This window comes from Pteropus medius, unplaced genomic scaffold (genome assembly GCF_902729225.1).
Source record: "Pteropus medius unplaced genomic scaffold, Ma_sr-lr_union100, whole genome shotgun sequence".
Lineage (NCBI taxonomy): Eukaryota > Metazoa > Chordata > Mammalia > Chiroptera > Pteropodidae > Pteropus > Pteropus medius.
Window position 1 is genome coordinate 3,744,281 of NW_024343732.1, and position 11,012 is coordinate 3,755,292.

Consider the following 11,012-nt stretch of genomic DNA (forward strand, 5'->3'; position numbering starts at 1 on the left):
CCTGAGCCCCACGGGTGCAGCAGGCCGATGGGGACCATAAAGCACATGCAGGGCTCCTCCTCCTCCAGGAGAACGAGCAGCACCTTGACCGCCACCAACAACCGCGACCGGCTGTGGAGGGCACGGAGAGGACCTGCTCAACACGGTGGCACTCTTCGGAGGACATGACAAGTCATCAGTCACCAATTGGAAAAGCGCCACTTACTGGGCTCCCACCTCACGTCAGATGCCTCATCTCGTTCCTGGTGATGCCTCTCTGACAGGCATGTACTTTATCTCTGATTTACAGATGAAGAGAACTTTGCTCAGAACAGTGAAGCGACTCGCCCAAGGTCACAGCAATTGGTGGCAAAATGAAGGCAGGATCTGAGCTCTGATCTGGCTGGTCCCAAGACCTAAGCTCTTTCTCTTAAGCCATTCTTCTTGCAACATAAACTCAGGAGCACCAAGCTGTGGGCCAGGAGGTAAGCAAAACCATGGGGTAAGCATAGCATGGCTTCCTGGAGCATCTTTTTTCTTCAAAGTTTCGAGACAATAGAAAAAAAAATCAAACATTACTTTTCATGTTAAAAATACACAATCTGGAGTAGAATGTAAAATTCACACACAAAAATTTAAAATGAGCACATGGCTTCAAAGAACTTTCACACTGACAGCTAGCTGCCTTGGGCGCTGCTCTCAGACCCCTGAGGGTATATATTCACACCTCTGCTATTAGGGTCTCTTTCGGGGAACACTGGATCTAAGCAGCCCTGCATTAGGCATGAAAAATTAGACTTCGGAGACCCGCCAGCCTTGGTTTGAATTCTGGTCCTTATTTGCCAACCTTGAGAACTTGAGCATTTAAACAAAAATTCTTAAGCAAGTGAATTAACCTTCTGGGCTTCATTTTCTTCATCAATAAAATAGGGGCGGGGGGTTGTTGGAGAGACACTACAACTACTTTATATAGTTATTATGAGGATTAAGTCATTAATTTGCACGAAGCATTTATGGAGGTACCTGGAACATAGTAAGCGCAACATCAGGATTTTGTTCTCGTCTTTATTTACTCTGAATCTGTTTATTTATAAAATTGGAAATCTAACATATCCCTTGTAAGAGTGTCATCAGCACTAAATGAGATATTACGTACAAGGCATACGCACAATGTCCAGCAGATAGCAAGTTTTTCACAAATGACAGTTTTTCCAATTATTATCACGTCAGTATTGTTGGATGGCATCGTGCCCGCATTCCTAGGAGGAGTTCCAGATACGACACTAACCCGTTGATGTAAGTTTCATGTATTTCAACTTCCCTGATATTTCACACACCTTCTAAACAGCTATCTATAGAAGATAGAATCTTGGGCTCTTCAAACTATAGATTTGAACCAACTTAGCATTTCTGAAGTTATGAGGAGCAGTGTTTTCTCTCTGATACAAAGGAGAAATATTAGGCAAGACTTACCCTCGGCTCTATCTTTCCATTCTTGTGGAACTTCCAAAGGTCTCCAGCCTCCCCCAGGAAGACTCACAGGATGACCCCTGCCCCTCCTCACACACAAACCTTTAAAGCCATCATATAACCAGGTACTCCTTTCTGTCTGTCCTGTTCCTATAATTTGATTACAAGCTCCCTATGGAAGGAATAGCATTTTTGCCTATGGTGTGCAAAGTAGGGACTGAAATCCCCAAACCATGAGATTTGTTTTCTAATTGCTGGGCTCAAAGCAGGGAGCTCTTTTGTAACTGGGAGCACCATTCGCAGTGTGGACAGTGCTGGGGACACTATTGGTGCCTTATAAACATGAAGATGGATTCCATCAGTTGTGAGTCTGGGTTTTGTATTCTTTTAGCATCACGAGAGCCCAAGGGTCTAATAGGCCAGAACCTCTTGAGACGTCAGGGAGGGAGCAGACCTGAATCTTCAGACTGGGAAGGCAGTATCTCTTCCTTTGGGAATGGTCACTGTAGAGGAAGTAAGAATCTACAGCTGAATGTCTCGGCTTCACCACCTACGGGCATAAGCGGGCAGGTCCTGTCAGCATCACTTCCCAAATGACCATGGGGATTGGAGTCCACCTCATCTTGGCGCCCCCTGAAAGTCTTCTCTCTGCGCCTGAGCATCCCTTGGGGAATGCCCCTATGCACAGCTGCACATTTCGGGCCTGGGGGCAGTGCCCCCACACCCCTGGGCCGCTGTGGAAGACACCTGCTCTGCCGAAGCCCGCGGGGTACTGAAGCCACGTGGTCTGAGGGGATAAGGGGGCAGGTGGGGGAAGGGATGCCCACACCTGAACCCCAGGCATCTAAGCAGAACTGTCTGGATCCACATAGACAAAGTCCAGTGTCTTCAGTTTTTGGACCCGAGTGCCCCGTCCTCCCTTGCCAGAAATCTGTCACCCGGCATGGGCAGGAGGAAAATGCCACCTGTCCCACTGTTCTCACCGCAGCTGCCCCGTCTCACCTGGTGCCTCAGCCCAGCCACAGAAACAATAAGAGATGCAAATAAACCTCCTGGTATCTAAAAGAAGAAAAAATATTTTTGATATTTTATTTATAAAAAGCCCTAATACAGAACAAGTGTGCAAATGGCAGCTCCTGATCCTCATCTCACTAAGAGGATGTGAACTGGGGCTTTGCCAGGACACTTGGTTGCAGTTCATCTGTTTAGCCCTTTACATCCCAGAAAACATGTTTACATATATTATCTCAATTGACCCTCATAAGAACTCTGTATCGAGGTCAGTGTTTTTATCCTATGTACATTGCTCAGGTCATAGAAGAACATATCAAATTAAGGACACTTAAGCTTCAAGTGCAAAGGATGGTTCCCACATTGGAGCTGGGAGAGTTTAGAGTTGATGCAGAAATATCAGCAAAGGAGCAAAGCCTTTGGCTCCTGAGCCAAATGTGCCTGTGAGCGTGTGTGTGTGTTTGTGTGTGCATGAGTGTGTGTGTGAGTGTGCATGTGTGTATGTCTATGTATATATGTGCATCGTGTGTGTGCATGTTTGTGTGTGTGTAAGCAGAGGCACTGAGGCCTGGCTGAAATGCTCTCTTGCAGGTCTAGGCTGGGAATGAAGGAGGTAGATGGCAAAGAACTCAGGGCTGAGAGTGGTTTCATCGTTTTGTACGACAAGGGCCCTCGAAAGCTCCCGGGCGCTGTGCCACCCATCCTCTGATCGGGCGACAAGCAATCCTGGCATGGTTCACCCACATTCTGGTAAGGGTGCCAGGGATTGTTTTTCCACTAGCCGTCTTCCCAGTTTCTGTTCGAGAGAGGCCAGATGTAGGAGGTCAGTGGCAGGGCAGCCATGCCTCGGCTCTTCTCCAGTCTGTCAGGCCTGAACCATCAGCTCCTAGGGAGCAGTTTAGCTAAGGTGATGTCATACGCTGGGATGAGCTGATCATCGTAGAGAGGAACTGTAGGGGAAGGGGCAGTGGGGCCCATCCCCTCCTGTGGGAGTCAGGGAGGCTGCCATGTGAAGGGGGAGAGGGGCGGAAGGAGGGCTGGCGGGACATCTCTGAGAGGCAAAAGCCAACAACAGAGTGGATGACACCAGCTCTTCAGCCAAGTGTCCCATCTGCTTCTGAACCACACTGAGTCAGATGTCTTCTCCCACATCATTCCTAAGATATGTGACAACTAGATTGCTGACCCTCAGGGCCAGTGGTGAGGATGCCAAAAGCAAGTCCTAGAATGAGTTACAGAATCAGGAACTAAACAAGAGAATCAGTGTGGGACACAAGACAATGCTTTGTACCTTCCACGCCATCACCGTGCCTGGCAGTTATCAGGCCCTCGGTGGGGGTCAGAATGACAGGTGATGAGTTGGGACATCAGGGACACTAGGAGGGGGGAAGGCGGAGAGAGAAGAGAAGAAAGGAAAGGATATGCTGAAAAGCAAGGGAGGACGTGTGGAGGAAGTAAAGAAAAATCGCAGGACTTTGGAGCGAAGCCCATCTAGCCTTTAATTTGGTAGAGGGAGGTGCACGGCCCAAAGCAGTGAAGGCAGGAAGAACGCTTTGGAGCGGAGAGACGCAGACGTCAGAATTCGGACTAAGCCCCTCAGCACCTGTAGGATCTCGGTCCACTAACCTCCCCGAACCTCATTTTCCTTGGCCATAGATGGCAACAGAAGCATCTCGTTTCCAGAGTCACTGTGAGGACAGTGAGCAACCATGGCTATGCAAGCGACGGCACAGAAACGGTATGGCATGGCTTCCGGTCAGCGCAGGCACGGCATTCGGTGTCGAATGTCACGAAAACAACTGCCACACCTGCAGTGAGTTCAAACAACACACATTTATTAGTTCACAGTTCCGTGGGCCAGAGATTTCACACTGCTTAGCTGGGCCCTCCTCTCAGGGTCTCCCTAGGCTGCGATCATGGTGTCACCGGGGGCTTTGCTCTCATCGGAGGCTGGGGGTCCTCTTCCAGGCTCGCTGGGTGCTGGCAGAACTCAGTCCCCTGTGGCTGTCGGACTGAAGGCCTCAGCTCCCCGAGGTCCCCACGGCTCCCTGCCACGTGGCCCTCCCACGCACGGAAGGGCAATGCTAGAGTCTTAGGGGTCACACTAGAGGGTGTTCTGGGGCAGGTCAACCTTCCTGGGCCTCATTTTCCTTCTTTGTAAATCAACACCTAGAAGTTACCACAGTTAAATTAATTAACATCTACAAAGCGCTAAGACAATGCCCGGTCCACAGTACACAGTATATGTGTTTATCTAATGTTTCAAAAAAAAAAAATTAATTTAGAAATACCCGTCATGTAGCAAGCACTCAGTAAAGGGTGATGTGCGAGGTCAGCAGGTCATAGTACGGTCAGCCCTGGGACCCACAGTCTCTCCCTGTGCTGCCACCTCTCTTGGGGAGTAGGGTGGGGATGGGTGGAAGCATCCGGGTGCTGGGGTGAGGCAGGTGCAGGCTTTCTCTCCTTTTGGTCGGTTTTCAGAGTGCGTTCCTCTGTCCTCCCGGGGCCCAGGAGCTGTCCCCCACTCCAGGCCTTGGCACAGGCCCCTCCGGCCTCGGGCAGGGTCGCAGTGGCCTCTGCAACCTCCCCCCAACCCCACCCACCGCCTTTTTTTTCCCCAGGAAGCCAGACTTGGCCTTGCAGCGGTTCCCATCCCTCAGCAGAAGGCCCAGGCAGCCCCCCACCCCGCTCCATGGCTCTCTGTCTTTCTAATCTAATTTATGCATAGCATTTCTTCTATTTGCAAAACATGAAAAACCCTTAAAACTAAGAGGTTGTTTTCCATTCCTGAGGTGGGCCCGCGTGCTGCCACGCGCACGCACACGCATATATTTGAAGCAGTTTGATTCAGTGTAGCTGACACAAAAACCACTTAGTCTTTTCTCCTACATCATCCTAAGTTAATACTCCTGACAGGCTGCGGGAGGCCTTTCAGCAATTTTTCTATTTCAGCTTTTTTCCTTCTGCCTCCTGCCACCTCCCCACCTCCCCTTCTCTCTCACTTCCTTTCCCTGCTGTAAAATTTGCTTTCCCTCAAAAGCTGACCAAACCTTTGCAATTTGTATCCGTTGCATCTTAAGACCAAACTGAAAGGCAGGCAGGCAGCAGCTCTGAAGGAGGACGGGCGGCCTGCCTTGCAGGGAAGGATTCTATTTGTGCTCGATGTGGGAGGATTGAACTGTTCGAGAAAGATAAGACATGCTCGCTCCACTCCTTGCGCTGGGGTGCTCCGCCTGCGCCCCTAGGCAGTCCTGCCTGAGCTAGTCTGGCCTCTGCGTCCTGCAAGGCCCTGGAGAGAGAGTTCCAGGCCGCAGGCCCACTTCTCAGATGTGGATCTCTGGACCCAAAAGGGAGCGGGCTGAATTGTGCTATCGAATACACATGTTCCCTCCCCTCCTTCTCTGTCTCTCACTGTCTCTGTCTGTTTCTGCCTTTCTCTGTTTCTTTCTCTATCTCCATCTGTCTCTCTCTCCCCCCATGTCTGTCTCTATCTCTGTCTCTCTGTCTCTCTTTCTCTGTCTCTGTCTCTCTTTCTCTGTCTCTGTCTCTGTCTCTCTCTCACATTCATTAACACAAAACCCAGCCTGTGAGCCTGGGGCCCTAATACGCCCTTTTACCTTCATCAACCTCTCCTCCTCCACTCCTTTCATCCACCTTCCCGCCCTCCCTCATTTCCCAGTACATCAAGCTGCCCTTGGAGTTCATTTTCAGCAGAAGGATGTGTGTGTCTGTGTGTAGGGGTGCAGCTGGACCACTGAGCTTTGCTGCACCCTAAAGTTTTGCCTTTTGCCTTGAGAAAGTAGCTGTGGCTCCGCCCAGGCCACCGAGTCCTAGATTTGCCCGATTTCAGCCCTGGTAGGCGGCTGACCTCAGCCTCTGCAGCCTGCTTTCCATGGCTGGGCTGCCAGCAGGGGGCAAGCTGGCCTCACAGCTGGCATAGGAGCCAGTGACAGGCTCAAGGAGGATGGGGGAGGGACACAGCTAACCTCACGTGGGGAGGCAGTTATTTAAGGCCCAAACTTCTCTGCTGCTGGCATCGAATTTCCTGAGAAGAAGCCCCAGGATTCAGGGCCAGCCAGGAGGAAGCCTAAGCTGGTTGAAAACCGTGAAAAGGAAAGCACGATATAAGCTCGGCTCGTTTCTGGGACACGGTGTCAGCTATAGGTACAGGGCTCAGGCCCCTGGCCTTCCCCGAATGATGGTAAAAATAAAAAGAATAGCTACCATCATTAAACACCTGCCATGTGCATTATCTCCTCTCTTCCACCACAAACATGGGCACTGCTACAACGATCTCCATTTCAAAGAGGAGGAAATTGCGTCTCAGAGAGGTTAATTAACCTGCCAAAAGTCACGTGGAAGAGAAAGGATTTGATCTAAGACTGGCTAACCTCTGCTGCCTGCTCATGAGTGAGCTTTGCAGGCCTCCTCCTCCCTGACACAGGCTATCTTATCCTCAGCTCCCTGTCCCCACGGCCCTGCCAGTGTGTCACCCTTATAGGGGCATTCTATTTCCGCAGAGGACTCAGGAGGGCTAGTCTGAGACTCAAGGATTTAATGAAGCATTGGAAAAAGACTAGGATGAGAGCAAAGAACTGACCCTGGGCAAGTCGCTTATCACCTCTGCCTCCATCGCTTATTAAGAAATATAGAGAGGACCAGACCAGGGAGACCTAACCTGGGATGTGTTTGAGGGATCCAGAAATTCCCTACAAATTATATGAGAGGATTCGTGTGTATAGGTATCATGCACATGTGCCTGTGAAGATAGTCGGTAATTTCCATCAGATTCTCAAAGGGGTCCCGGAGCAGGAAAAGTTTGAGAATGGCTGTCGTGGATGGCCTTCACGCTGCTTTAGCTCTTACATTCTGCGGCAGGTGAGTGCCTGTCTAATGAAGGAATTTCAGGACCGTGGCAGATGAGATATCTGGAGACCAAGAGAGAGCTTTCTAGGAACCCCGCACTGCGACATTCAGGTGGACCGTGGTCCAGCTGAGAAGCTGAGAGTAGAACACTTGTCTCAGGAAATCACTGGCATCTCTGAGCATCCCTGCTTCTTGCCCATTGACAGGTGTTCTTACACAGGTTTATGTTGCTAATATAATGGGACTCTGGTGAATGGAGCTCCCACCCCTTCGATTCCACTCCCTGGGGGAAGCAGCCCTCGGTCACGTCAGCGGAATGTCATTTCAACTGCGTGGCATTCTCACCTGGACAAAGCCTGGGCTTTCTCTAGCTAAATCATCAAAGATATTTGCAGGGTCTTCTGCAGAATTTCCAAAGAGTGCTAGAAAATATGTCCACACCTTCACGGGAATCCCAATGTTAAGTGGGAGGGAGTAAATCATATCCTTCCTTATCCCAGTCGACTCTTATTGCTATCACAGCTGCTCTAAAATCAGATCAGATTCATAAAGGCATCATACTCATCCCTGATGAGAAAGAAGCGAAGAGGTTGTCACACACTAACTCCGGAGGCAGTTGAAGAATGTAGGAAATGGGCATGGAAGGAGAAGATGGTTCCACCTAATTTGCATTGTGGCAACTAGGATGATAAGGGTTGGCTATGAATCTAAGAGTGTGGGGTGCATTTGGCAGCACATTCTTCAACCTAGGGACCATCCCTGGTCACTGTCAGAGGCTCAGTGACTGAGATCAACAGCCAGACAGCCCACCTCTGCCATCCCACCTCCTCCAGCCTCCAGCCTGGTCAGGACCTTCGACTGGTCCTGCACGTAACCTACAGGTCTCCTTTGCACCTCTCGGAAGACATTCCCTCTGTGTCTCTGCAGGACCCGAGCACAGAGTAGGAGCTGGTGCCATCCTCGGGTACCCGGCAGCTCTGCCAAGCCCTCTGGGGCAATGTCCGGACCAAGAGGAATGGCTTGATGGTATGCCACTTTCATTAATGTAAGCTAATAGAATATCATTTCATAATGACTTTCTCTTACTTTGCAAATATTGGTAGAATATGAAGTTTGCTCAAGTTTCCCTAAAATGTGTGTTTGGAACACCCGGGATTTAAAATTGAAATTCTTAATAGAGCTCCAAATCAGTCAGTGCCTACCAGTCCAGGGAGCCCGGCCAACGCTGGCACAAAGGCTTCTGCCATTCGCTGAGATTGAGAACGGGAGACTCTGGGATCTGCAAACACACTGCGATGCTCCAGGGAAGGGTCTGATTCTGAGGGGGATGGTGGAAGAAGATGGACAGGATTCAGTATCAGGAAGGAGGTGCCAGAGACAGTGAGCAGTGATGTGGAGAGAAGGTGGGTGAGCCTGTGAAGGGGATACATTGGCTGGGATGTGTGAAGGTAAAGATGCAAATAGGTGAGCATCATCAGAGAAGACTGGCTGGAAACAGCAGGGACCCTGGGTTAAGATGTAAAAACTCCAAAGATTGTGAAGAAAGCGAACTGGGAGCCAACCTTGAGGCAATGGAGTGGGAGAGCGGTAATCTAGGTAAAGGCTCCAGCTCAGACGCTAGAGCTTTGTACACCAGGGAGACTGGTGTACAGTTGCCTTTGGAAACCGTATTAAAAACAGTTCTGAAAAGGGACAAAAAGTCAAGGTTACCTCGATGCCGAATGCTCCTAGTGGACTCTAGAGGCAGGATTGTACGGAACCTATATTGGGCAGTTTCTTACTCTGCTCTGGCTGTCATAACAAAACGCATAGACAATGTGGCCTAAACAGCAGATACTTGTTTTTTACAGCTCTGGAGGCCAGAAGTCCAAGATCGAGGAGACAGCTGATTTGGGTCCCTCGTTCTGGCTTGGAGACAGCCATTCTTGCTGTCCTCACATGGTAGAGAGTCTTTCTCTTCTTATTAAGCCACTAATCCCATCCTGGGGGTTCCACCCTTATCACCTCATCTAATCCTAATCACCTCTCAAAGGCCCCAACTGCAAATACCATCACACTGGGGGTTAGGGCTTCAACGTATGAATTTGTGAGTGACACAGTTCAGTTCATAGCAGGTGTCGAACTATAGGTCAGGCTCAAATGGCTCCCAGTGGTACTGGTGGCTCCAGTTCCAGGAAGAGGCGAGAAGTAGGAACGAGAGCATTTTTCCTGGAAGAAAGTGAAAGAAAATGAAATAATTGTCTTTCCACGTGGCAGTCACATTCGATGGAATTTTTTTGTGGTCATGTGGACTCTCTCACAGTTAGAGCTGCACTGTCATCCAGATTGACAAGGGTACCAGTCCCAGTGATGCTCCACTGTGTGCAATACATCCAGGAGACACAGGCTTCCCTCCCCAAAGAGACATACAGCAATTACAAAGTCCCAGAGAGGCTACAAATGCACATTTCCGGGGTAAGATAAGAAGGGGAAACCTAGACCAGGCTGGACCAGGAGAGGCTGGCTGCAGAGGGGCGGGGAGCTGTGGGCCGGGGCAGCGTGGTGCTCATGACATGGCCTTCTCGCACTTGTCAGGGAGCATCTCACGGGCCTCCCAGGCAGTGTGGTGATGACTTTCCAGTGAAGATGTTACAAAGACAATTAGGTGCAATTACAGGAGTGAGTGATGAGTGGATGAGCAACTCCTCACCAATCTCTCTAGCACTGGCAACTTGACCCTTCCAATGTCCCTTGGCCAAGATCCAAGAACACTTGTCCGTACCTGGCAGCTGAGCTGTTCTGGCAACAGACATGGTGGGAAGAACATAGAATTTAGAACCAGATGGGGGTTCTAATGCTGGCTCTCCGGCAACTAGCCTCAGAGCCTTGGAACAATTACATAACCTCTCTGGACTTCAGTGTATTAATTTACAATGGGCATAACATACCTATTTCACAGAGTTTTAATAAAGTTTCACTAATAATAGTAACAACCACATCTATAAACACTCGCTATGTCCCAGGCACTGTGCTAAAGTGACTTAAACGTAAATGATTTCTCTAAATGGACCGTGGGCTTCTTTTCGGATTCCCTTAGCTTCCTATGCCCTGGAAGGCCAGAAATGGCTATGTGGGCCCACCAGGTAATAGCCGCACAACTGCAGGCCTTAGGTCTTTGAGGCAATGAATGGTCCCTAAGGGGATGGCCTGGAAAATCTAATTTTATTCCACGAGGCCACACATGATAGTCAAGCAGGGGAAAGTTCTCATTCTATTTCAGAAATCATTAGCAACTGTGCCTCAGACGTCCCGTGTCCCGTGCCTGCCACACAAAGACCACTGCGTGCTGGCGTGGATCAGCTTTTCATTCCTAGCTCCCTGTAAGCTCCAGGAATGAGGACACACTGCTTCGCCCCCTCTTCACCACTCTATTCATCTTGACCCGTCCCTTTCTCTACCTGGAAATCTCCCTCATGGTCAAGACCTTGCTTAAACTGTGTGTTTTTCATGGGGCCATCCCAGACGCTCTTGGCTAAAACCCAGTTAATGCTTTCCTTTTTTATATCTATTTAAAGCTTCTGTTTTATTCTTTATTAAATTTTGTCTGGTCTCCTCCATTTGTGGATGAATCTGCCCCTCCTCCTACTCAACCCTCATTCCACGAGCAGAGCAAATAGTGCCTCATCTATGCTTTTAGCCTTCTCTCT